Consider the following 24893-nt stretch of genomic DNA (forward strand, 5'->3'; position numbering starts at 1 on the left):
CAGCCAGGGTGGGGGCTGAGGAGAGGAGGCACTCAGTCCAGGCAGTTTGGTGGGAGGTTGGGCCAGGATTATGAGGCTGCATGTGCAGCCTGGCTGAGGGGCCCCAGGGAACACTGAGAAGTCCTGCTGACACTGCTGATTCTGGGAGGAGCCACCAGGTGGACTGGGAGGACCAGCGGAGGACCAGACTTGGGCCAGAGAGATGGCATCCCGGGGTATGTTAAGATGCCAGCAAAGGCACCGCTGTGTGTTAGGATGTCCGTTCTTGCACAGTTGGACATGCATTTACTGTTAGATCAGCCATTCCACTCCTACGTGCCACTCGAGAAAAATGAGAACTGATTTTCACACAAACACCCCTACGTGCATGTTTATTGCAGGAGGAGGCTCGGATGATCCTCACCTGGTAGGGGTGACCAGACTGTGGCTGTCCCCGTGACAGTGTCCTCCGAATGATGAGAAGGAATGGATATGGGCAGGTGGTATGGGATGGCATCCCAAAGGCATGGCCTTCTGGAGAAGCTGAAGCTGTAGGGCAGGAGGGTAATGAGAATGCCCTGTGTCCTGGCTATAACAATGCTCACATAGATACGTGCATTTTGTCAAGACTCAGGATGCCACACAATGAAGGATGAATGTGAGTCAATTATACCTTATTTTTTTTTTTTTTTAAAGGAGGAAGAAAAAACAGATGCCAACAAAATTTGTATGAAGAGACGTCTATATGTCCTGGTTTCAGAGGAGAGGTCAGGTCTGAAGGTTGAGACCAGGGAGTCCCTGGGGTGTGGACGAGAAGTCAGGAGGCTCTAGTATGGAGGGGTGTTGAGAAGGGACTGGGCACCTGGTGACACCGCAAGTTAGGAGAGGTGGCGCTGCCTGGGTTTCCTCCCTCAGCCCCAAGGTGATGCTTCAGGGGCAACATGGGTCCCAGGTCTGCCTAGGGACCTCCAGGGCATCTTGGCTTCTGGGAAGAGAGGCTGAGGGGCTGGGCTTCCCTCCAGCTCCTCCCCCAGGGCCCCCTGGGACACTCTGATAGGGACTGAAAGCCGAGGGTGACCATGTAATTATTGCTCAGGCCAGGACTCTTTTGCAATGGGAAGGAGAGAGGATTAACAGTAACCTCACAGGGAACATGGGGTAAAGTGAAACAATCCTGGGCAGATCAGCTGGATCCCATGCAGAGGCTGCCCAGGCAAGGTGGGGCCTCCTTAGCCTCAATCCTCCTCCCTCCACCCCCATCCCTGGTGCACGGGCCAGCCACACCCACAGGGTCCTGGACCTGAGCAGGAAGGCAGCATGGGGCCAAAGCCCTGGTCCAGCCTCAGTGGTCTGTCTGTGCAGCGGGGTGCTGGTGGCAGATAGTTCAGGGGCCTCCTTGGACTTGAGGGTCAAAAGGAACGTGACTTTTAGGTGCTATCACATGTAGGGCACAGCTGGGCGAGGCGCTCACACACAGACCTCTGCACAGTGTCTCACACTCATCACTGAATACAGCAGACACACGCACACACTGACATCAGTAAACACAACACACGTTTCCTCACAAACACGTTTAACAAAGTGCTATGTGAACAGAGACAGCCGGAGAGACACATATACATTATGCACAAAAGACAGACAGACGCAAAAAGAGACTGGCAGACAGATTATATGTGTGTGTGTTAATGTACACACTCAGATACACAGAGAGAAAATATAGGTAGACAGACAGAAAGACAGCAGGACAGACACATGGAAAAAGTGACAGAGTGAAAGTGATTTGATGGACAAAGAGATAAAATCAGGAAGACGGACACGTTAACAGATACACTAACAAAGAGCCAGCCAGACAGACAGATGGACAACACTTGGAGAAAGACAGGCAGGAATATGACAGACACATATGGACCAACAGACAAGTGAGGCAGACACGCAAAAATGCGCCTGCACGCGGAGTTGTACAGACAGACAGACACAGAGAGAGATGCGCAGCCCGCAGGACAGAGACGGACAGACAGCGTTTTCTCTGCCTTTGCGCCTCGGCAGGTGAGCTCTCCGCAGGGCAGATGGCGTGGAAGCCGCTCCCACAAAAGGAGCTGATACGTGCTCACTGTCCATTGTGAACCTTACATTCCGGGTGAAATGTTGCAGTTTTGATGAAAGAGTGTTCATCAAGAGTTTCATATTTTCATTTTATTTTTGCTTGTTTTGTGTTTAAGAGGAAATGCTTATAAAAATTCTACCCCGAAGGCTTTTCCCTGGACCACATCTCCTTGGGGATTCCCCCTGGAGCCCGCAGAGGGCAGGAAGACGTTTGTCTCTAGACCAGGTAGCTTGGTCTGCGGGCGGTGGAGAAGGACTCAAGGCGCTCTTGTGCCTCAGTTCCTGTGCGTTTCGTTCAGTAACAAAACCCCAGGATCTGCATGGGTCCATCCACCCTTAATGAGCCTGCCAAGTCCTCAGTGTTTACAGCGCTCAGACTTTCTGACCTTTCTCAGCAATGAGGTATCAGAGCTGTCACTCAAACCACGGGGAAAACCAACAGAAATACACTCAAAATAACTTTACAGATGGTCCAGTGGGGTTATATTGGATAGTATAAATAACAATGTAGAATGAATATCTTACTGAGATTACCAACTGTAAGCTTATTCTTTTTCCTTTGTATTGCATTATTTATTAAATTCTGCATTCACAGAAATACATTTGCTGTTCAAAAAGAAGGACTTTTGGAAGATAAGTAGTCAAAGTGTATGTAAACTAGTTACAACAATGGACAGTGCCCAGTAACGTGGCCTCTTCATCCAGCTGCTGGCAACAGTCTGACATGTATTCGTCAGTATTTGCAGGCAGAAAACCCCATCATCTCAAATGTAATTTGAGACTATTTTAAATATATCCTTACATTTTACAACTTTGGGTTAAGATAGGCTGACCCCTGTGCATGAGATCAAACAAGTTTCTCTTTAAACAGGGAAAATACAACAGAAGTATTCCCAGTGAAATTAGCTTAGGGGCAATAAAGTCTGTTTCCACCGATGTCATTTGCTGTTGTGCTGGAATCTTGATGGACATGGTGCGTCGGGAAGAAACAGGACTCAAGCCAGAACCACGTGCAGATGTGTGGTCTTTAGGGTGAAAGGAAGCCCCCTGGCGCGCTCTCAACGGTCCCCCTGTCCCAGAGCCAGCCACACTTGTATTCTCCACGGGTTTCCAGTTTCTGAGCCTCCAGTCGGTGCAAACACACTCTAGGTACATCTTTATATCTAGCTTTCTGCCCAGGGTGTGTCTATGAAATGCACCCGTGTTGTATCTTGTAGTGATAGTTCCTTTTGCCGTTGCACTACCGTTGTCTGTATCAGAGCATACGTATCTGCTCTACGACTGATGTGACATTTCTCACTTCTGACTGACTGATTTTCCTAGCTGTTGCCTACTTGCATGTCTTTTCATGGACATGAGCAATAATCTCTGTCAGGCTGTGTTGGTGGGGGGGAGTTGTGCGTTCAGCTGCGTGGATATTGCCAAACAGTATTCCAGAGTTGTGCTAATTTACGCTCCCATCAGCAACACTTGTCTTCCCAGTTTTAAAAATATTTTTATTTAGTCTTTTTAATTTTAGCCATTCTGATGTGTGTGCTGTGTATGACATTCATCTTGATTTGCATTTCCTGAACGGCAATGATGTAGAACTGGTTTTCCAAGGCCTCCTAGCCATTGGATATCTTCTTTTTCGAAAGGCCTGTTCTAACTTCGGATTGTTTTTAATTGGGCTCTGTTTTTAAAAAGCTTGGTTTGTAGCAGTTCTTTATATGCTCTGGGTGTGAATCCTCCACGGGATAAATGCATTGCAAATAAATCCAGTTTTTGGCTGTCGTTTTTACGTAAGGTTCTTAACCTTAACAAAGCCCAATTTAACAATCTTTTACTTATGGTTATTGTATTTTTGGGGTCCCATTTGAGAAAGCTTTTCTGATACCAAATTCATAAATGCTCTAACACGAAGAAGACACACGCCTGTGTTTTCTTCTAGAAACTTTGCATTTCCACCTGTTGTCGGGGCAGGATCTTCACCTCCAAGGCCCCAGCTCTGGGTAGTCCTCTGCCTGCCCAGACCCAGAGGTACCAGCGCAGCCAGGTGATGCCCCCTCCCTGGGGCCCGCCTCCCGTGGCCCTGTGACCCTTCGCCAGGGGCGTGGGCTCTGCGGGCCCCGAGCTCTGTCCTTTGCTACTGCAGCCTGGCGGGCGGTGCCAGCTCCCAGCGTCCTCTGTCTCTGTCCCGTCTCAGGTCTCCCTGCGTGCTTCCCAGGCCTCCAGGTTCCCTGCATTGGTCTCTGTTCGACTCACTGCTGTGGCTTCCGTTTTCCTGCTGGACAATGATGAAACCGTTACAACCTGGAAGAGGTAAACTAAAGACACTGGATGTTCCTGTTACTGTCTGGTGGGCGACAACTGGGAAGACTGACAGTACCCAGGAGTGTCAGGCTCTGTGAAAGTGTATACACTTCACACTACTTTGAGTACAAGTTAGTGTTGTCTTTTTGAGGCGCCACTTGGCGGCACGTGTTAATGTCACAATGTGTTTGGATTTGACTAGTACATTTTCCTTCATGCCACCCCTGCCTCTAGAGAAAGATTCTCACCTGAGCAGGAAGACGTTCGTTGGCATGATCATCCACACGTGGTTTGAAAGTAAATGATCCTAACAGGAAGGGTGTCAAACTGGCACCTCCGATGTACATCATGAGGTCAATCTATGCAAACTGAACAGGACAGCTATGCAGGACACACAGGATATGAACATGTCCATCTGTGCAGAGAAGCACTTGGTAGAACTGTATACAATTATGGCCCTCAAATGATCTAGCGCTGCTGTGTTTCAGGCAGTAATCACTCGATTTAGTGGCCATCCTGACACTTGGGGGGGGACAGGGCTCTCACGGGCGCTAGTGCACAGGCTGCTCCCCAGTCGCGTGGCCCCTGCAGCGAGGCCACTGGCCAGGCCACAAGTCCAACACTGCTCAAAATCCTTGCTCATTTATTCTGCTCGTCATGGTCATGCTATGAACAAGGGTGTCCCCAGGTAGTGTGAGGTCTGGGGCTCAGGGTAAGGAGCCTGCTGGAGGCTCGGCAGCCCACACAGAGCCGCCTCCATGGACAGCTGGCTGCAGGCGGAAGTTTGCCTCCCACGCTGCTGCCCCTGGTGCTACTCCAGTGATTGTGTTATTTTTCAGAGCAAAGCGATTTTGCAGATGTAATTAAAGCTACTAATCAGTGACCTTGGGAGGGATGAGATCCGGGTGGGCCTAATCTAATCATGTGAGCCCTTACAAACAGACAGCTTTCTCTGGCCAGAGGCAGAGGGCAAGTCTGGGAAGTCAGGGAGAGCGCTGCGCTGTCAGGAGTTGAGTAACCCATGGAAGCCACAGCCCGAAATGAAAGCATTAAGCTTGAATCACTCACTACAATGAACTATGCAAGAATCTAAAGCTGGAGAAGGCACCTGTTGAGAACCAGGAGTAGCAGTGCCAACGTGGGGTCGTCTCACTGCTGGGGGAGCCCCGACAAAAGGGTGTGGCAGTTCCGTGGACCCAAGGAGGAGGGTGGGCGTGAGGGGTGGGCTTGGAGTGGGAAAGTACTGGGTACCTGGTCTGAGTGGGGAGAGTACCTTCAAGGTCTTATTTGATTTCTACTAAACCAAGGTACAACAAGTATTATACTTAGCACTGGTGACTCTAAAGACAAGTCTATATTAATCAAAACAGTAAGCTGACATCAAACCAACCCTGGCATTGAAGGACAAATATTTCAGTCTATTAAAAGATTTTCAATCAAGAGGGGAAATGATGGAAAAATCTTCATATTGAGGTATGGGAAATCTTACATGTGGTTCTGGCGTATACATCGTTAAACTTTTCTGATCAGAGAAACTTGTATTGTGGCCTATTGACAATGCACTGAACACTTGCTTTGGCCGCTGAGGAGAGGAAAGCATTTAGAATTAAAAACAGAAGACCTCATCACCCACACAGAGGCCTTAACAAACTTTGTCCAGAAAGCCTTAAGATGGTAGTAACCAGACTATCGGTCTACCGAACTCAGGAGTTTCTAAGAGGGATAAAAGTGGTCCTACAGAACTATGTGGCCCTTGATAGTTTCACAGCCTCTCACAGAGGAACTTATGCTGTAATACGTACCGAATGCTGGTTTATATACTTCATTGATGGTCTCCTAATGACTCACCTCATGACACATACGAAAAATCAGATCTCCTGTCTGAATGATCCCCTTCCTAGTTTAGGTTTAGGGGAAATATTGGGAAAACGGTTTGATTTAGGGGGCTCTTGGCTCAAGCCTCTGCTGATGATGTTGTGAAGTTGCTGTGAATTGTTTCTCCCTCTTTGCCTCTCCGACACCTGCCAGAATAACGCTGTGCAAGTGAGGTTCAGACGCTGCTGTGGTGACACCAAAGCTTATCTCACTCTAGCAGCCAGAGAATTTCACTCCTGTGACTGGGGAGACCCCAGTGCCCAGCCTTCAAAGGAAACAGAGAAGACTGACCATCAGCCCTGCATCCCTCAAGACTGAGGAGTGAAATATCTCAAGAGGGGAGTTTTGTAAGCAGGTGGGGTTTGTGGAGAAAGAAAACAAGCTACGGCTTTCTTGACAGAAGAGAAGCCATTTTGTGATCCAAGCATGGCCACAGTGCTTGCCCTTGAACAGGTCTCAGTAGTTAATTAAGAGAACGAAAGAATGTGGAAACAAATGGCTCTTTTCAGGCAAGAGAAGTAACAACGGCAAAGATGTCAGTTGTAGAGACTCGCAGTGCCCTTTCAGTGAAAAGATTAGCCTGATGCCTCAACCGTCAGATCAATGGGAACTTGAAGGATGGCGATGTTGCCCTTTTCTGACCCTCGTGACTTCAGGCAACGAAAGCTTGGACAGCCCAAGCCCCTTCATGTATATGCCATTAACTTAAAACTTCCCCAGATTTGCAGTTCAGAGAGACACTGCTTTGGGAAAGATCCTGGGTGTTCTCCTTACTTGCAACAAGTGATACATTCTTCCTTCTCCTGATCTTTGGCTTGGTTTTGTAGACACCCATCAACAGGCGAACCCAGTTTGGGGTACAGTTCTGTGAACGAGAAATACTGCAAACCATATCAGTAAACAAAGAATACTGAAACCAGCGAGTCATCAGCGGCTGCCGCCACCCCCCAGTGAAGACAAGCCCGCAGCCCAGCCTCTGTAACCACTCACAATGGTGCACCCTGAGGGGACTCAGAATGATAAAGGACAGGACACTGGCCCTAGACAGCTAGATGCTTGTCAAAGGAATGAATTCAATGAGCCCAGATGTTTGCTTCCTCCCATGTATAGAAAAGCACTAACTTCTTTAACTTGAGATGCCCGGTTTTCTTTAGATAACATGTAATCTTTTATTGTTGCAACTACCTGGTCTTTGTTGTAAAGCTCCTGTATATCCTAGCTCCTCCCCTGCCTCTTCGGAGCAGTCCCTCAGAGTGACCTGAGAGGCTGTCATCCCTGCTCGAGTCCTCCCGCCAAATAAAACATAACTCTCAACTTTTAGGCTATGCATTTATTTCAGTCAACAGTTCCAATAAGTGTGCAGTGTTATCTCATTGCTGTAATAATTTGTAGTTCTCTAATGGGCTACGATGTTGAGCATATTTTTGTATACTATCTGTATATCTTCTTTGGCCAGGTGCCTGTTCAGTTCCTTACCTAATTTTAATGGGGTTGTGTCTTTGTTTATTTTGGAACAAATCCTTTAATAGATGTGTGTTTGCAAATATTTTTCTCCCAGTGTGTGACTTCTCTTTTGATTTTCTGAATAAGGTCTGTCCTTATTCAGAAAGGAAGCAGAAATCTGGAATTTTATAAAGTCCGTGATATCACCTGTTTTTCTTTCTGAATTGCCTTTTTGCATTGTGTGTTAAAACTCAAGGCTCCATTATCTACCAGACCAAACCCAAGGTCATGTGGATTTTCTTCTGTGTCTTCGTCTATTATTTTGAGTAATTTGGTGTAAGTTGTAAAATTTGCGTCTACATTCATTTCATGCCATTCGGTCTCCAATTAACTGTTCCCTAGCAATTTTGGAGAAGTTGTGGGGCATGTGGCTCCATTGCAGTTTGAATTTCCATGGTTTAATGGAGTCGGCAGGTCTGCCAGCAGGGGGCGCTGCCTCCCCTGGACTGTGAGCTCCGCCTGCGCGTCCCACACCGACCACAGGGGGCGCTGAGCCGCGTCTCTGACCCATGCGCATGCGCATCCCTCGGGGGCTTGGCTCTGCGCGCCGCTGAAGGGAGTTTGTCTCCTCATTTACCGCGCGGGCTGCAGCTTCAGGACCGCACGGGGCAGCGTCCACGCTGACTGGAGCTGGGTTCTCCCAGGACCGGCCCGGGAGGCGCCGCTGGGGGAACAGGTGAGGAGACGTGAGGAGACGCTGCCTGTGGGGTGGCTGCGGGGTCGGGGTGGGGGTCCGTCTTCAGGGAACCCAGGAGGGTCTTGGTGTGGAAAACCGGCTTTTTCCAGTCAGTCCAGCTCTCCCAGCACAGCGCGGCTTGCGGTGGGGACCGTCCTCCCCCCGGCGTGCCTGAGCCCCGCTGTCACATCTTAGCCGACCCGGTCCAGGCGGGTCTGTGTCCTGTCCCGCCGTCCGGCGCCTGTGTCTGTGCTGATTCCCCAGTTTCGGCGGCTGCAGCTTCGCGCTTAGAGCGAAGCTGGGGAGGGAGGTGCCTCCAGCCTGCTCTCCTTTCGCAGGGTCACTTTGGCTGTTCGCGGCCCGTCGTGGTTCCACGCAGACAGCAGGGTGAGTTCTCTGGCTGGGAAAGATGCCCGTGGGATTTTGGTAGGGGCGCATCCCTGTGTGCGTGGCTTTGGGTACAAGGGACAGTTCCGCATCCATGAGCACAGGATACCCTTGCATTTGTATGAGTCGTCTTCAATTTCTTTGTGAATGTCTTAAGTTTTCAGTGCGCAGGGCTTCCACGTCTGGTTAAATTCATTCGTAAGTATTTTGCTCTGTTTGATGCAATTGTAAATAGGACTGTTTTCTTACTCTTTCTGATGGTTCATTGTCAGTGTTCAGAAATGCAGTTGATTTCTGTGTATCGATTTTTTAACTTTACTGAGTTCACTTATTATTTCTAATCATTTTTGGTGGAATGATGTGGAAATTTGGAATTCAAAAATAGCACTGTGTCAACCACATCCAGGTCATGCACAACGTGGAGACAGTGGCTCCTAATGTGACCTTCTGCTGTGTCTGTAAATTACACGTGGACCCCTACGGGGGCGATGATGCTCACTCTGTGTGTGAACTGGATCTGGGGGGGCCTGGCCTGTGAGGAAGTGTGATGTGGGCTCTGCCTTTCTGGTCTTGACATGGCGTTTTGGAAGGTAATTTACTTTCCGGGAATTGCAAACACACAGAAAACTTGCAGTAGCAGACAAGGTGCTGTCTGTCTCTACAGCCAGATTCCCTGCTGTCTTTGCTCTACCCCATTTACCACTTCACACAAAATACTCCAGCACGTTTTTTCACCCAAACCAGCGACCTCTCCCAGGGAATCCTCACACAGCCTCCAAATGAGGAGATGATTGCAGTTTCCACATTGTAATCCAGTCCACAGGCCCACTGCAGATTTCACCATCCGCCCCAGCTCTAGGGAAATGTCTTTTCACATTTTGATCCAGTTTTCTTTTTCTGGAACCACTACTGATACTTCCTATCATTTCACAAACTTGATTTAATTTAAAGCACACAGGAGAGTCTGATCTGGGTGGCCTTTTCTGTGTGGCTTCTTTTCCTTAGGCTTTTTCAGTTTTCATCTGTGTTGTACCAGGTATAAGTACTTCATTAATTTTTTTCATTGTGATTAAATATACATAACATAGCATTTGCCATTTGAACTGTTTTAAGTACACGTTAAGTTGTATGGCCTTAACTACAATCACAGTGTTGTGCAAATAGCCTCTCCATCTGCAATCTCTAGAACTTCTCAGTTTTCACCAGTGACTAATTCCCTCAGCCCCTAGCAGCCGCATTCTGCGCTCTGTCTTTGAGTGTCACTTCTCTGGATACCTCACAGAAGTGGAACCATACCATCTTTGTCCTTTTGTGGCAGAATTATTTCACTTGTCATAATGGCCTCAAGGTTCATATATGCGGCAGCAGGTGTCAGAATTTCCTCAGTTTTTAAGGTGGAATTCCATTCCTTTGTGTTTACACATTTGGTTTATCCCTCTGTCCATTGGTGGGCACTTGGGTCGCTCCCACCTTCTGCCGCTGTGACTGCTGCTGTGAATGGGGGTGTTCCCCTGTCTGTTCCAGGCCCTGCTTTCAGTCTTCTGGGTGCACACCCCGATGTGGAATTGGTGGCTCACATGTTAATGCTGTGTTGAAGTTTTTGAGGGGCTGCCGTCCTGGTTCCCACAGAGGCTGCACTGTTTCTCTTCATTGCTTTCATGGCAGAATCGTCTGGTGGTTTATGAATCAACCCCACTTTGTTTATCCATTTACCCACTGGTGGACGCTGCATTGTTTCTACCTTCTGGCTGTTGTGAACAGAGCTGCTGTCAATAGATGTGAACACCTGCTTTCAGTTCTTTGGGGTTTACATCTAGGAGTGGAGTTCTTGAGACATACGGTAACTGTCTATTCATATGGTTAACATAGATTGCACCCTTTTCCGTTTCCACGAGTAATGTTTAAAGGTTCCAGTTTCTCTGCATTGTTGCCAACATTTGTTACCTTTAATTTTCTTGATTATAACCATTTGAGAGCGTGTGGAGGAGTTATTGCATTGTGGTTTTAATTTGCATTTCCATCCTATCTTTTCAACTGCTCATGGACCATTTGCATGTCTTGTGTGGAGAAGGGTCTGTTTAAGTCCTTTGTCCGTATTTAAAATTGGGGTGTTTGTCTTTGGGTGTGTCTTTGTTGAGGAGGTGTAACATTTCTTGATACACACTGAATAAAGACTCATCAGATATATAACATGGAAATATTTTCTTGCAGTGTGTGGGCTGCCTTTTCACTTTCTGGATTGCATATTTTGATGCAGAAAGGTTTTTAATTTTGAGGAAATCCAAACTTTTTCCCCCTTTCATTACTTGTGCTTTGATCTGAGAAATCATTACTTGTGTCAGATCTAGGAAATCATTGTTAAATCCAAGGTTATAAAGATTCATCTGCATGTTTTACTGGAGAGTTTTCACAGTCATCCCAAGGTGTCTGTGAGGGATTGGTTTCAGGACACCCCACAGACTCCAAAATCCATGGACGCTCAAATCTCTTATGTAAGTGGTATAGTATTTGCATATAACCCAGGCACATGTTCTTGTAGACTTTTATTACCTCTAGATTACTTATAATAGCTAATACAATGTAAATGCTGTATAAATGTCTTAAGTACAATGTAAATGCTATGTAAATAGTGGCAGGTACCTGGCAAATTCAAGGTTTTCCTTTGGAAACTTTTTGGAATTATTTTTCTAATATTTTTGATCTGGAGTTGGGTGAATCCATGGATGTGGAACCTGTGGACGCAAGAGGCTGACTGAAATTTTACCTTTCATTAACATTTAAGCCTTTTATGTATTTTGAGATACTTCTTGTTTGTGGTATGAGGTAAGGGTCCAATTTCACTCCTCAGCGTGTGGATAGCCAATAGCCTAGCACCCTTTGTTGAAAACACCATTTCCCCGAGTCTAATGCAGTTGACTGTTGTCTGAAATCAGTGCACCATCGATGGATGGGTTCATTTCTGGGATCACATTCAGTGCCATTCATCTGTGTGTGTGTATATATATGGATGCCTGTGTCACAGTGTTTTATTTACTCTTGTTGTGTACTCTTGCAGTTGGGGAGTGTGCACCTCCAACCTTGATTTTCTATTTTCAGATAGTTTTTAGCTCTTTGGGGTCTCCTGAAATTCTGTATTGTGGGGTGTCCTATTCTGCTCCCCTTCATATGGATGTACCCAGTTTGCTTACGCATTCACCTGCTGAAGACATCCTGATTCCTTCAAGGTTTAGGCACTATGAGTGGGGCTTCCACGCACAATAGCGTCCTTGTTTCTATTTGGATATGGTTTTTCAAAGCAGTTGTGTAAAAATTGGAGGCATGGTTTTTCTTTTTTTTGTATATATCTATTTTTATTGAAGTATAGTCAGTTTACAATGTCATGTCAATTTCTGGTGTACAGCTAATGCTTCAGTCACACATGAACATATATATATATTCATTTTCATATTCTTTTTCACCGTAAGTTACTACAAAATATTGAATATAGTTCCCTGTGCTATACAGTATAAACTTGCTGTTTATGTTATATATAGTGGTTGAGTATCTGCAAATCTCAAACTCCTAATTTATCCCTTCCCACCCCCTTTCCCCCATGGTAACCATAAGTTTGTTTTCTATGTCTGTGAGTCTGTTTATGTTCTATAAATAAGTTCATTTATCTTTTTTTTTTTTTTTCAGATTCCATATATAAGTGATGATATATGGTATTTTTCCTTCTCTTTCTGGCTTGCTTCACTTAGAATGACAATCTCCAGGTCCATCCATGTTGCTGCAAATGGCATTATTTTATTTTTTATGGCCGAGCAGTATTCAATTGTATAAATATACCACAACTTCTTTATCCAGCCATCTGTCGATGGACACTTTGGTTGCTTCCATGTCTTGGCTGTTGTAAATAGTGCTGCTATGAACATTGGGGTGCATGTATCTTTTTGAATTAAGGGTCCCTCTGGATATATGCCCAGGAGTGAGACTGCTGGATCAGATGGTAAGTCTGTTTTCAGTCTTTTGAGGAATTGGAGGCATGATTGATGCATCTCAAGATGTGAGACTTGTTTAGCCTTGGAAAATTCTGCCCAGCTATATTCCAGGAGGCTGTATGTGTGTTCCATCAGCAACGAAGGAGAGTTGCTGTGTTCCCTGTTCTCTAGTAATGAGCACTGTCGCCTTGTGGGTGGGTTAGCGGTTCTAATAGGTGTGTAGTGCTGTCCTCTTGCTTTAATTTGTAATTCCCTAATAGTATATGATGTTGATCATATTTTTGTCCACTTACTTATTTTCTGTACGTCTTATTTGCCAGGTGTCTATCCAGATCTTTACCCATTTTAAATAGGGTTGTTTGTTTTATAGTTCTTTGTGTAATTTGAGTACATATTCTTTAGCAGATATGTGTTTTGCCAGTATTTTTCTCCCAGTTTGTTGCATGTCTTTTGGTTTTCTGAATAATGTATTTCACCAAGTAGAAAATTTTAATTGGATGAAGTACATGCTATTAGTTTTTTTCCTTTTGTGTGTTGGCTTTTTGTGTTGTTGAAAGTCAAAGATCATCATCTACATGACCAAACCCATGGTCATGTAGATTTTCTTTTATGTTTTCTTCTATAGTTTTTACAGTTTTTCATTTAAAATTTGTCTATGGAGAAGTTTGAGTGACTTTTGGTGACTTCTGTAAAGCTGTGTTTACCTTCATTGCATATGGTTTCTAATTGTTCTATAACCATTTTTTGAGAAGTCATGGGGTATTGGCCTCCATCCATTTGAATTTCCAAAGCTGAGTGCATTCAGCAGGACTGCCAGCAGGATTCAGCGGCCTCCACTGGATTGAGTGGGTGCAGCTGCATTCCCCTGTTTGCCAGCAGAGGGTGACTAGTCCACCTCTCTGACCAGGGCAGTGCCTGCCTGTTCTGCCCACAGCCTTGGCTCCCTGCTCAGCCAACAGGAGCCTGGTCTCCTCCGGACCTGCCAGGGATTTGGCTCCGGGAAAACATGGGGCTTGTATCCACACTGAGAGGAGCTCTGTGTCTTCAGAACCAGCTGGGAGATGCTGCCAGAGGAGGAAAAGGTGAGGAAAAAGTGAGGAGAAGCTTCCTGTGTGTGTCTGGATGCTGGAGTGTCCATCTTCAGAGGGCCCAACAGAGGAAGGGCTTGACGTGGGAAATTGTTGGTTTTAGTTTTGTGGAGGCGGGGCAGATGGTGTTCAGTGTCCTTCCTTGGCTTGTGATGTCCAGTTGTCCTGACATCATTGATTGAGGGGACTGTCCTTTCCCTGAGGTATGCCATCAGCTGTCATCAGTTAACTGACCGCATATTTTTGGGTGTGCTCCCGGGCTCTCTCTTCTATTCCGCTGGCCTCTTACTGTGCCATTTCTACACTGTTTGGTTACTGTAGCTTCACAATGTGGTTTGAAGTCAGTGAGTTTCCTGCAGCTGCTGTTCTCCTTTGCCTGGATCCTTTGGCTGTTTGGGGTCCTTTGTGGTTCCTTACAAATGTTAGGATGGTTTGTTCTGTCTCTGTGGAAAAGGCCATTGGTATTTTGGTAGCAATTGCATTCAGTGTGTCTATTGTTTTGGGTGGAATGGACATTTCAGCTCTAGTAATTCTTTACATTCATGGGGACAGGATACCTTTCCATTTATTTGGTCTTCAATGTCTTCATCAATGTCTTACCATCTTCAGTGTGCAGAAGATTTACCGTCTTTCACATCTTTGGTTAAATTTATTCCTAGATATTTTGTTCTTTTGTTGTTTTTGAACATGGGATTGTTTTCTGAATTTCTTTCTCTGATGGTTCATTATTATTGTCTAGGAACACAAGTGATTTTTGTGTATTGATTTTGTATCCTGCAGCTTTACTGAATTCATTTATTAGTTCCAACAGTTTGTGTGTGTGTGCGTGTGTGTGCGCGCGTGTGTGTGATTTGATGTGGAAACTGGAATTAGAAATGGCCCTGTTTCGACTACATCCAGGTCATCCACAGCACCCAAGACACAGTGGCTGCTGATACCATTTTCCCAAAGGGCCCTTCAAAAATGTGTGGACCCTGCAAGGGTGAGGAGCATCACCACTGGGTGAGCATGGGCTGGATAGGGCTTGGCCTCTATGACCAAGTTTGATGTCTTTTCTACTTTTCTGTCCTATTATTGACATGGTTGTTTAGAAAAGCAATTTTTTCCCAAGAATTTCAAATGTATGGAAGAATTTCAGTAGCAGTACACAGTACTCACATTCGCCACCTCACACAAAATACTCCAGTGTGTTTCACCCCAAAGAGGGACAGTCTCCCAGGGAACCAGCGCATAGCCCCCAAATGGGGATAAATTTAATTTCTTATAAAAATCCAACCCAACTTTCACCAGCTAACCCAAGTCTAGGGTTATATTTTTTTTCCCATTCTGATCCAGTTTTTTTTTCTGGAAACCTGACTGCAGCTTTCCCTCATTTTCACAATCCTGAGGGATTTAAATCACAAGAGGGGTATGTGATCTGGGTGGCCTTTCCTGCATGGCTCCTCTCACTTGGGATGTTGTCAGTGTTCATCTGTGTTATAACAGGTATCAGGACTTCATTTTTTTTCATGGTGATTAAAAACACGGAACACCTCTTAAGCTGTTTTCTGTGTACATTCTGTGGCATTAACTACATCTACACTGTTACAAAGACATCCTCACCATCCATCTCCTGAACTACTTCATCTTCCCAAAGTGAAACTGTATCCATGAAACCCTGACTCTTCTCAGCTCCTCACAACCCCATTCCTTCTGTCTCTGAACTTGACTCATCTGGATCTGTATGTAAGTGGATTCATGGAACTTGTCCTTCTGTGACTGACTGACTCCACTTAGCATAGTGACTGCAAGGTTCATCCAGTGTAGCATGTGTCAGAATCCCCTGAGTTTTCAAGGCTGAATGACATTCCCTTGTGCACATACCACAATCTGTTTATTTATCCCTCAATAGACACTTGGGCTGCTTCCACCATCTGTGACTGTTAATGGGGCTGCAGTGAATATGAGTGTACAAATATCTGTTCCAGTCCCCACTTTCCAATACTTTGAGTAAATACCCTGAAGTGGAGTTGAAGGCTCATGTGTTAACTCTACGTTTCATGTTTTGAGGAGCTGCCATGTTGTTCTCCACACTGGCTGCACTATTTTACTTTATTATTTACATGGCAGAATAACATGGCAGTTCATGGATCTACTGCATTGTGTTTATTCATCTGCTGATGGACATTTTAACTGTTTCTATCTTTGGCTATTGTGAACAGTGCTGCTATGAGTACTCATGTACGAGATTTTGTTAGAACACCTGCTGTCAATTACTGAGTGTCTGTCACTAGGAGTGGAGTTGTTGAGCCATGTCATACTGTACATTGATCTTTTTGAGGGAATATCAAAGTATTGTACCCATAGGCTGCACCATCTTATGTTTCCACAAGCAGTGTTTAAAAGTTCCATTTGCTCTATGTTGTTGGCAGTATTTGTTATTTTTAGTTCTTCTTGACTATAACAGTTCTAGTGTGTTTGAAGGGGTATTGCATTATGGTACTAATTTGCATCTCCATCATGACTACTGTTGTTTGACATCTTTTTGTGTCCTTGTTGACCATATGTATGTCTTGTCTAGAGAAGAGTCTGGCCAAGTCCATTGTGCACTTAAAAAATTGAGTTCTTTGTGTTTTTGTTGATGAGTTTCTTGATATATTCTGGATAACAGACTCTTATTAGATATATAATGTACAAATATTTTCTTCCATTCTGTGGGCTGCCTTTTAACTTTCTGAATAGCATTTTTGATGTGATAAAGATTTTAACTTTGAGGAATTCAGTGTATCTGTTTTTTCCTTCATTGCTTGTGCTTTGCTGTTAAATCTAAGAAACCATTGCTTAGTGCAGGGTTGTGAAGATTTATTCCCTTGGTTTACTTGGGAGATTATAGAGTCATACCTTGGTGTCCACTTTTCTAGGGTTTAGGTCTGCAGTCAGAGTCACTGTCAGAATTTAGGCTTATGGTCAAGGTTATGGGTCAGAGTTGAAGAGACGGGGTACAGGGTAATGTTTAAAGGGTCAGGGTCAGGGTCAGGGATTAGGGTTTTAAAAAATATTTTAAAATAGACTTTATTCTTTCAGAGCAGTTTCAGGTTCACAACAGAATTGAGCAGAAAATACAGAGAGTTCACACAGAGACCTCCCCACCCACACATACATACTCCCCCTACCCTCAACATCCCTCATCAGTGTGGCATATTTGGTGCAACTGATGAACAGGGATTAGGGTTTAGGTGTCAGGATCAAGGGTCCAGGGTCCCAGGTTAGGGTCATTAGGTTTAGGGTCATAGGTTAGGGTAATAAGTTAGGGTGTTAGGGTTGGAATTAGAGTTAGGTTTAAGCATAACCCACCCTGATCCCCCTTCTATCCATCTCTTTAAGCCCTCCAGGATGGACAGGATTCTCCCAGGGTCACATGAGCTGTATCATTTTTTTCTGAGTCCAATCCTGGGCTGTGAGGGAAGAATGAAATGTCTGTACTTGTCTCTAAGGGTTTCAAATCCAACTCAGTCTCAGTCAGCATTGTGGAGGGGGTCAGAAGTCATGCAGGATCTCTCTCTGTTCTCCCTCCTGCCTGGAAAGGGTGGTGCTGGCCCCACTCTGCCACTCTGACATGAGGACACTCAGAAGGCATGTGTGTTGTTAGGAAAGCACCCTTCTATTTCAGATTTACAGTTTGATGCAATAGCTCATTCTTATTTGACTTTTAACTTCACCTCTTACTCTAGTTTCCTACAGAATTGTCACAATTAATGAACAAATATGGGTAGCTTACTATTAACTAAAATCCATATTTTATTCGGGTTCCCTTCATTTACCTCCTTCTGTCCTAGGATCCCCCCGGGGGATCACATGGTAGTGAGTTGTCCTGTCACTTTAGGGTCTTTGTGGCTTTGACATTCTCTCCCACTGTCCTCTCAGTGACCTGGATGGTGTAGAGAAGGACCAGTCAGGTATTTTGTAGACTATCCCACATTGGAGTTTACTTGGTGTTTTCCTTGTGATTAGAATGAAGTTATGGGTTTTGAGGAAGCAGGTCACAGAGGTCAATGCTCTCTCATTGGTTTATGTCACAGGAACACACATCAAGGCGATGTATCACTGTTGCCCTCCTGGCCGAGGTAGTGGTTATCGGATTTTTTTGACTGTGAAGTTACTCCCCCCCCCCCAAGTCTGTACTGTATGTCTTCTTTGGGATGAAATCAGTATGTGGCACCCACACTTTAGGAGGGGAGTTAGCACCACCTCCTTAGTGAAAGGCTGAGTATCTACATCAACTATTTGGAATTCTTCCACATGGGAGATTTCTATTCAGTGACACTCATTAAAAAAAAAAAAACAACTCACTATATAATCATTTATTTTTTACCAGCATGGACACCCCACCTGGATAGTTATTTTAAGCTTTTGCTTATAATCCAGTAGTACAGTATTGGGTTACTCAGTTCATCCCTCCTTTGGCTATTGAGAGAGCTCTTTCCATTGGCTCCTGCCTTCCTTTGACAGAATTCCATCTTGTGGGTTTCTTTTTTTTTTATGTGCTTGTTGACCATTTATATTTCTTATCTGAAGAAGGGTCTGTTCAAATCCTTTTCTTTCTTTTTCTAAATTTATTTTTATTTTGTGGAGGAGGTAATTTGATTGATTGATTGATTGATTGATTTTAATGGAGGTACTGGGGGTTGAACCCAGGACCTCATGCATGTGAAGCATGCACTCTACCACTGAGCTGTACCCTCCTCCTCAAGTCCTTTTCAGTATAAAAAATTGGGTTGTCTTTTGGTTGATGGTTGTAAAAGTTCTTGATGTATTCTGAAGAGCAGACTCTTGTTAGATACGTCATGTGCAAATATTTTCACCCATTCTGTGGGCTGTGTTGTCCCTTTCTGGATAGTACCTTTGATGCACAAAAGGTTTTAAAATTGAGGAAATGTAATCTATCCATTGCTGCATGGATGTTGTAAACTTCTGCCTTTGCCTATCTGTAACTTCCCACTCCAAAGGTAAGAAACCTGGCTTCCACCATACGTCATTCACTGAATGCATTGCTTGCTCCACTCCAGGTTACAGATGTAGTAGTTTGTTAGCTACAGCCGCCATGGGGAAGAACTTACAGAGTCTAGTACTTATGTATGGTACAGTATGCCTTTGTTCTAAGGATTTTGTTCTTTTCCATAGATAATTATGTCAAGTGCCTTTTGCCCCACCGCCAACAATGAGTTTTTTTCCATACATTTCTTCTCTTTTACACTTTTTAAATCAGTTATATTCTTTGTCACATTCTCTGTTCCATCCTGTGACACTCTCATATCATAAAAAAAACTACATTTGAATATATTATGATTTACTTGTTGGGTTGTAAAAAAATGTGTTTAGGCTAATGCATAGTGGCAAGTATCCACCACTGAAGTCTCATATGGATTATTTCAACCCCCCCCACCCCATAACCTGTGTACCACCTCTGTTCTGCCTGTTCCCAAATGTCATATAAATGGAGTCATACAGTGTGTAGCCTCTGCAGACTGAGTTCTTTCACTTAGCAATATACATATAATGCTCATCTGTGTTTTTTTGCATAGAGTGATAGTTTATTTCTTCCTGTTTCTAAACAGTATTTCATTGCGTGTGTATGGGAGGAAAAATAAATTTCCCCCTACTCTTCTAAGTTCTTAATTGTGGGCTCCCCCCTCCCCGTCATAGTAAAAGACATATATAATCATGCAGACAAATGCAAATACATATAATAGCTTTCCTTCCAAAATTTCAGCCTTGAGTTAGTAAAACTGAGTAATACAAAATCATCTGTTTATATAAAGTAGTAGGCTCTGAACTGTGTTTCTAGCAGATGGAACAAGAAAGACTACTTGCTTAGTGAGAGTTAAATGTTTGTACTGATATGTGTGGAGAAGACTTTTAAGATTTAGATTTGACCTGATATGTCAATATTTATGGAGGCTGTTAGACTAAAATCTGGACAAAGGAATTTTTGAAAATAACATGTGGTCATCTTGGTGTGTTTTAAAGCCAATCTGAGTGGATGAAATATCCAGTTTGTGTACAATTGGCCTTTTCCTTTCCAGTCTCAGTGATGATTTTAGTGGACTAAGTTACTTTCAGTGGCTGAGCATGCAAAGGAAGAAAGCACTGCAATTTTGAGGGGGTGGCAGGCATAACTGCACTTACCAGGTGGAGAAATAAGTGACTCATATTTTATGACAGGAGCAGGAAACGCAATTAAAAGCCAAGGCACACTCCAGTTAGGGTTACTTTCTTGAATGTTCACATTTGAAGACTGGGTTCTCAAGACCTGGAGGACACAGCTGTTTGGCAGAAGGGCCTGAGGAAGGGTGTAAGCATTTTAAAGAAGAAGTTCTGGGGCGTATTATTTCTTATTGTCAGAGGTGCAAGGCAGTTGCTCTTTTAGTTTTTTCTTCTTTCTTGAGTGTAGGACAGTTCTTTCTCCAGGGCCCTGACAGGAGACGGAAGTGGAGATGTTGGTACTGGTAAGAAGGGCAGGCGGGCTTTGAATTACTCCTAGAGCCACGTTTCCGTTTCTCTATAAATGAGGTTAGCAAAGCAAGGATGATGGTTTTTAATTCTTCAGAGAATTGCACACCCTCCTCATTGATAACCTCAAGAGGCCGACCTGCCCATCCAACGTCACCATCTTGAATCTGCTTCTTTCTATCAAGGAGGAGATTGCCAGCTAAGATGCCAATCAAAAGATTCCTGTGTCCAGAGTTAGAGCTGTGTGCCTTTGGGATGTTCTCAGAGATCCTTCCACAGAGGCTCGGTGTGCTCTCTCCCCCCACCAGAGTGCACAGTTCCCTTTCAGCCAGGTTGATCTTAGCAGAGAAGGCCTCACAGATAGCTTCTCTCAGGCCCTGGATATCAGCCCCCAAGTGGGCCAAGTTCTAAAAATGAGCATGAGGTCCTGGCAAAGGGTCTGGCCATTTGCAGTCTTGGTGAGGATTTTCTCCAGGGGATCGTCTGGAAGATTACGTGAGGACAGTATACACATGGGTGGGAGGGTTGATGGTGTAAATGGATTTTAATTTTTACTCTAAATCTGATTTTGTTAAGGAAGTGTTCTGATTCTCCTTTTTGTTTCTATTTGATCATCGAAGAGGCTTCAATAGGATCTTTCTTTTATGGTGAGAACCTGTAAAAAATCCTTGCAAATATTGTTCTATTAGGTTTTGGACCAGGAAAACCAGTAAATTCTGGCGGTATTGAACCCCTTTTTTCCTCCCAGGGGTTTTCCAAAGGTATGTATATTCCAAATATAACTCAAAACCAATGAGCCTTTTTATGGCTTAACCATGGACAAAAAGATGTTACTAAAGAAGGTGAGAAAAGAGAGTTCCCTGTCATCCAGAGTCCCTCCCAAAGAGCCCACAGAAGTAAGGAGAAGAACAAGAGAAAAGGATTACTTCTGAGCACACAGGACCCACCAGAAAAGTAACTACCATGTTAAATGGTGAAAGGCTTTTTTTTTTTTTTAAATCAACCTAACTTAATAGGGCAAAGGGAGAGGAGAGAATTGACTTCTATGAAAGATTTCTTTCTGGAAAGACAGATGGGTTCTTTGGAAAACAATGGAATATAAGAATCTTTGTGATAATGTTCATCAGTACACAGATGAGTGACCTTTGCATTTCTTCAGGGTCCTAAGATGCCCTGGAGAAGGGATTTATGGTCGGTTTACTCTTGGTCTCTCTCCTGGGAATAGAAGCCACCCTGATGAGGGAATTAAGAAATTCTGAGAAATTGTGGTCATTTCTCAGAAGCTTCTGCCTTTATTCAGATAAGGGAAGCTCCAAGAAGGCTTTTTTCCTGCATCTGTTGAATCTCAGGTGTCTTCAGCTGAAAGTGTCTTTATACCAACCGTGGGGTTCCACCTGGCTTTCCATTTCTTGAGCTTTGTTCTTCTTTTTCAAGATTCCCTGATCTATTCTGAGCCCCTTGCCTTTTCCACATGAATTTTAGACCGTTTGTCCATTTCTGCAAAACACTACCTGGGACTTGGGTAGGGACTCTTTGAATCCTTAGGTCTCTTTGTGGACTATTGCCATCTTAATAAGCCTCAAGCCTTCTGCTCCATGAATATGGGGTTATTTTCTGTGAATGTAGATCTTTCTTAACTTCTCCCAACAAAATCTCTCAACTATTGTAGTCTTCAGTGTCCAAGTCTGGTACTTCTTCCTCCCCTCTATTGGATGCTGATTCAGAATGTACACAACCTCCTGGAGAACCTCTGCTGCCACGGGGCTGACTTGGAACTGAGTCCTGAGAAGGTTTTGTTCTTTACTGATTCTTAGCTCCTTTAGAATTCATTCTCTTACTCTCATAAATGATTATTGTCCTTGCAACAAGTCTTTTAAAAATAAGAATAATGCACTTTAATTACTCCACAGATGAGTAATGAATGGGTCGCATTCACATAGGATTTTAATCCTTTTAGAATCAGTAGTATAATGCAGACACATTATAAAAAATGGAAATATTGCCTAAAGTAGAAGATAAGACATTTACAAATCCCACCTGCAGAGGTGACCATCATGAATGGTTTGGTGCACATCTCTCAGTCTCTGTCTCTCTCATTGTCTCTTTCTATCTCTGTCTCTCACACACTCAGATTCATTTACATCCATGTTGATTTCACACATATGCGGTCATACAGATGGGACCCTGGATGCAGACGGAGGGTCCACATGCTTCCACCTGACGTCAGGTAGAGACCCTGCACCCACTTCTCCAGCTGCACAGCATTCATTCATCCACATGAATCAGAACTGATGGATCCCATCCCTTGTCCATGAATATTAGTGTTGCTCCCAATTCCTACTCTTTCAACGAGTGCTGTGATGAACATATTTGGAAAGACATCTTTGAAAAGTTGTGCAAGAACTATGGTGGGATCAACTCTAAGGATCAGCACTGCTGGGAAAAGGATGCACCGGTGGAACTTTGATGCGTCCTGCACCCTGTTCTCCCAGAGAGGAGTGTCTGTTTGCTCTTCCCTCCAGGGATCTTCTGGGGCCTCTGCCTCCTCATGTTGTCACCAGGGCTGGTTGTCACCAGATTAAAGACCCGCCAGTGTGATGGTGACCAGTGCTGTCTCCGTAGTTTGTACACCTGCATGTATCCTCACCTAAGAGGTAGAGCATCTCTAACACACACTGGCCACTTGCATTGCCTCTGGTTGGAACTGCATGTGATTGTTCTGTTTCTGTTTAGAACACTGGATTTTGAGAGGTTTTTGGACCACAGGGATGTGAAACCTTTCTCTGACCTTGGGTTATGAGGAACGCTTTTTCCAGGTTGTGGTTTGTCTTTCCAGCTGTCTTTCTGGGCTTTTGCTTGTTTTTTGATTTGTTTGGTTTTGTTTTGCCACAGGAAGAGCTACGCATCTCCCTTCTGTCTTCTGGCTGTGGTGTCATGGCAGAACAGCAGTGTCTACCCCGAGGTTACGCACACAGCTACTACAAGGGCCTTGTTTTGTACGTCTCATCTTTAATCCACCTGGATTTCCCTTTCAAATAACAAAAATGCTATTTCAAGTAAAAACAAAAAAATTCACCAGCCCCCACTTAAAATATGTGGGCAGACACAAAAAGCCACCTTTTGTATGGTTTCATTGATAGGGAACGTCCAGGAGAGGTAAAGACAGAGAGAGAGAAAGAGGACTCGGGGTTGTCAGGGGCTGGGGGAGGGAGGAAGGAGAGTGTATGCTTTGGATACAGGGTTTTACTTTGAGGAAAGAAATAGTCTGAAACTAGACAGTAGTGGTGGTTGCACAGCATTGTGAATGCACGTAATGCTCCTGAATTGCACAATTTAAAAGGGAAAGGGTCTAAATTATATTACTGCAAGCTTAAAACAGAAAAATAGATGATACCATAAATGATGTGAAAGAAACAAAGGAAATTAGAGAAAAACCAAACGAAAACGATGCCAGGGGAAAGGAAAAAGTTCGGGTCAGGGAGTGGATTGATGGTGGGAATTAGGAGAAGATGGTGTTGGTGGGTGCAGAGGTGGCTCAGCCTCAGGGGGTGGTGATGCCTGAATTGGCTCTCAGTTACCTTGAGGTGCAGAGGCAGGTGAAGGAGGAGCTGCAGGAGCAGGCTCATGGTCTCCTTGCAGGGCTGATGGAATATGATCTGGCTCTGGGTCTCCCTGCAGGGCTGGTGGAATATGTCCCGGCTCTGGGTTGCCTGCAGGAGCAGATGTAGCTCCTCCTTGCCGGCATGGTGTTTCCTCCTCTCGCTCTGGGTCTCCTGCTGGGTTGGAGTCTTCCTTTTTTTGGTCTCTGGTGTCTTCCCTTGCCCCTAACTCCTGTGGATATATATCTGCTGGAAGTGGAGACAGCTTTAAGTCTTGTGGAAGTACTCATGCTGTGAGAGAGGAACAATTTACCCACATGCCTCCTTTCCATGTGCTTTTTCCAGGACAGAAATATTCCCAGAGCTTTCCAGACAAGTCCCACTCAAGAACTGCCAACAGGATGTGTTCTGTGACTGCATTCCACCAGACAGGTGGTTTGAGGCCTGTCTTTGCTCTGCTCCCAACAGCAGCCTCTGGGGACTCCTCCCTGTGTGGCCCAGCCCTCGCCCCTCCCTCACCTACACACTTGCACCCATCCCTGCCCTTCTCACCTTTGGGCTCTGCCACAGTGTGCTCCTGGTCCTCCAGCTGACACACAGGGAGGTTGGCTTGGTGCTCCAGGTCAGAGCTGGGTGTGCTGAGCTGCCCATTAGCCCCAGGCAGGACCCTGGGGAGTGGCCTGGGTAGTGTCTGGGCAGGAGGCCTGCCCTGTTCATCTCTGAGCCATGATTCTGGGGACCTCTTCATGTCCAAACTCACCCAGCGCCTGTGCTGGCCCTCGGCAGTGTGGCACACCAGCCCCTCACTCGGGGAGGTGCAGTGGGTGTCCCCGTCCACCAGCTCCTCTCTGATCTGTGGTGTGGGGCTCTGCAATGACAGTGACCAGTAGCCAGCCCGGCCCAGAGGTCTCAGAGCCCTGCC

The 24893-nt window shown here is 44.9% G+C and overlaps 1 protein-coding gene and 1 non-coding gene across 5 annotated transcripts in view; one reads left to right on the forward strand and one right to left on the reverse strand.

The window, feature by feature from the left end:
- Positions 1–24893, forward strand: part of KCNJ12 (potassium inwardly rectifying channel subfamily J member 12) — an 89177-nt gene that overhangs the window by 41501 nt on the left and 22783 nt on the right. For 2 of the 4 annotated variants that reach the window (XR_010384362.1, XR_010384363.1), the window contains exons 1-3: positions 8345–8428; positions 23265–23368; positions 24317–24403. The exons of 1 other annotated variant lie outside the window; for it this stretch is intronic. The gene's annotated coding sequence lies outside the window, so the exon portion shown is untranslated. Of the gene's footprint in view, positions 1–8344; positions 8429–23264; positions 23369–24316; positions 24404–24893 lie in introns of those variants that run through there. One more of the 4 variants, XR_010384364.1, reaches the window with a different exon arrangement.
- On the reverse strand, positions 18533–18605 carry TRNAV-CAC (transfer RNA valine (anticodon CAC)). Its single transcript has one exon. It is a non-coding gene; the product is annotated as a tRNA-Val (tRNA).

This window comes from Camelus dromedarius, chromosome 16 (genome assembly GCF_036321535.1).
Source record: "Camelus dromedarius isolate mCamDro1 chromosome 16, mCamDro1.pat, whole genome shotgun sequence".
NCBI lineage: Eukaryota > Metazoa > Chordata > Mammalia > Artiodactyla > Camelidae > Camelus > Camelus dromedarius.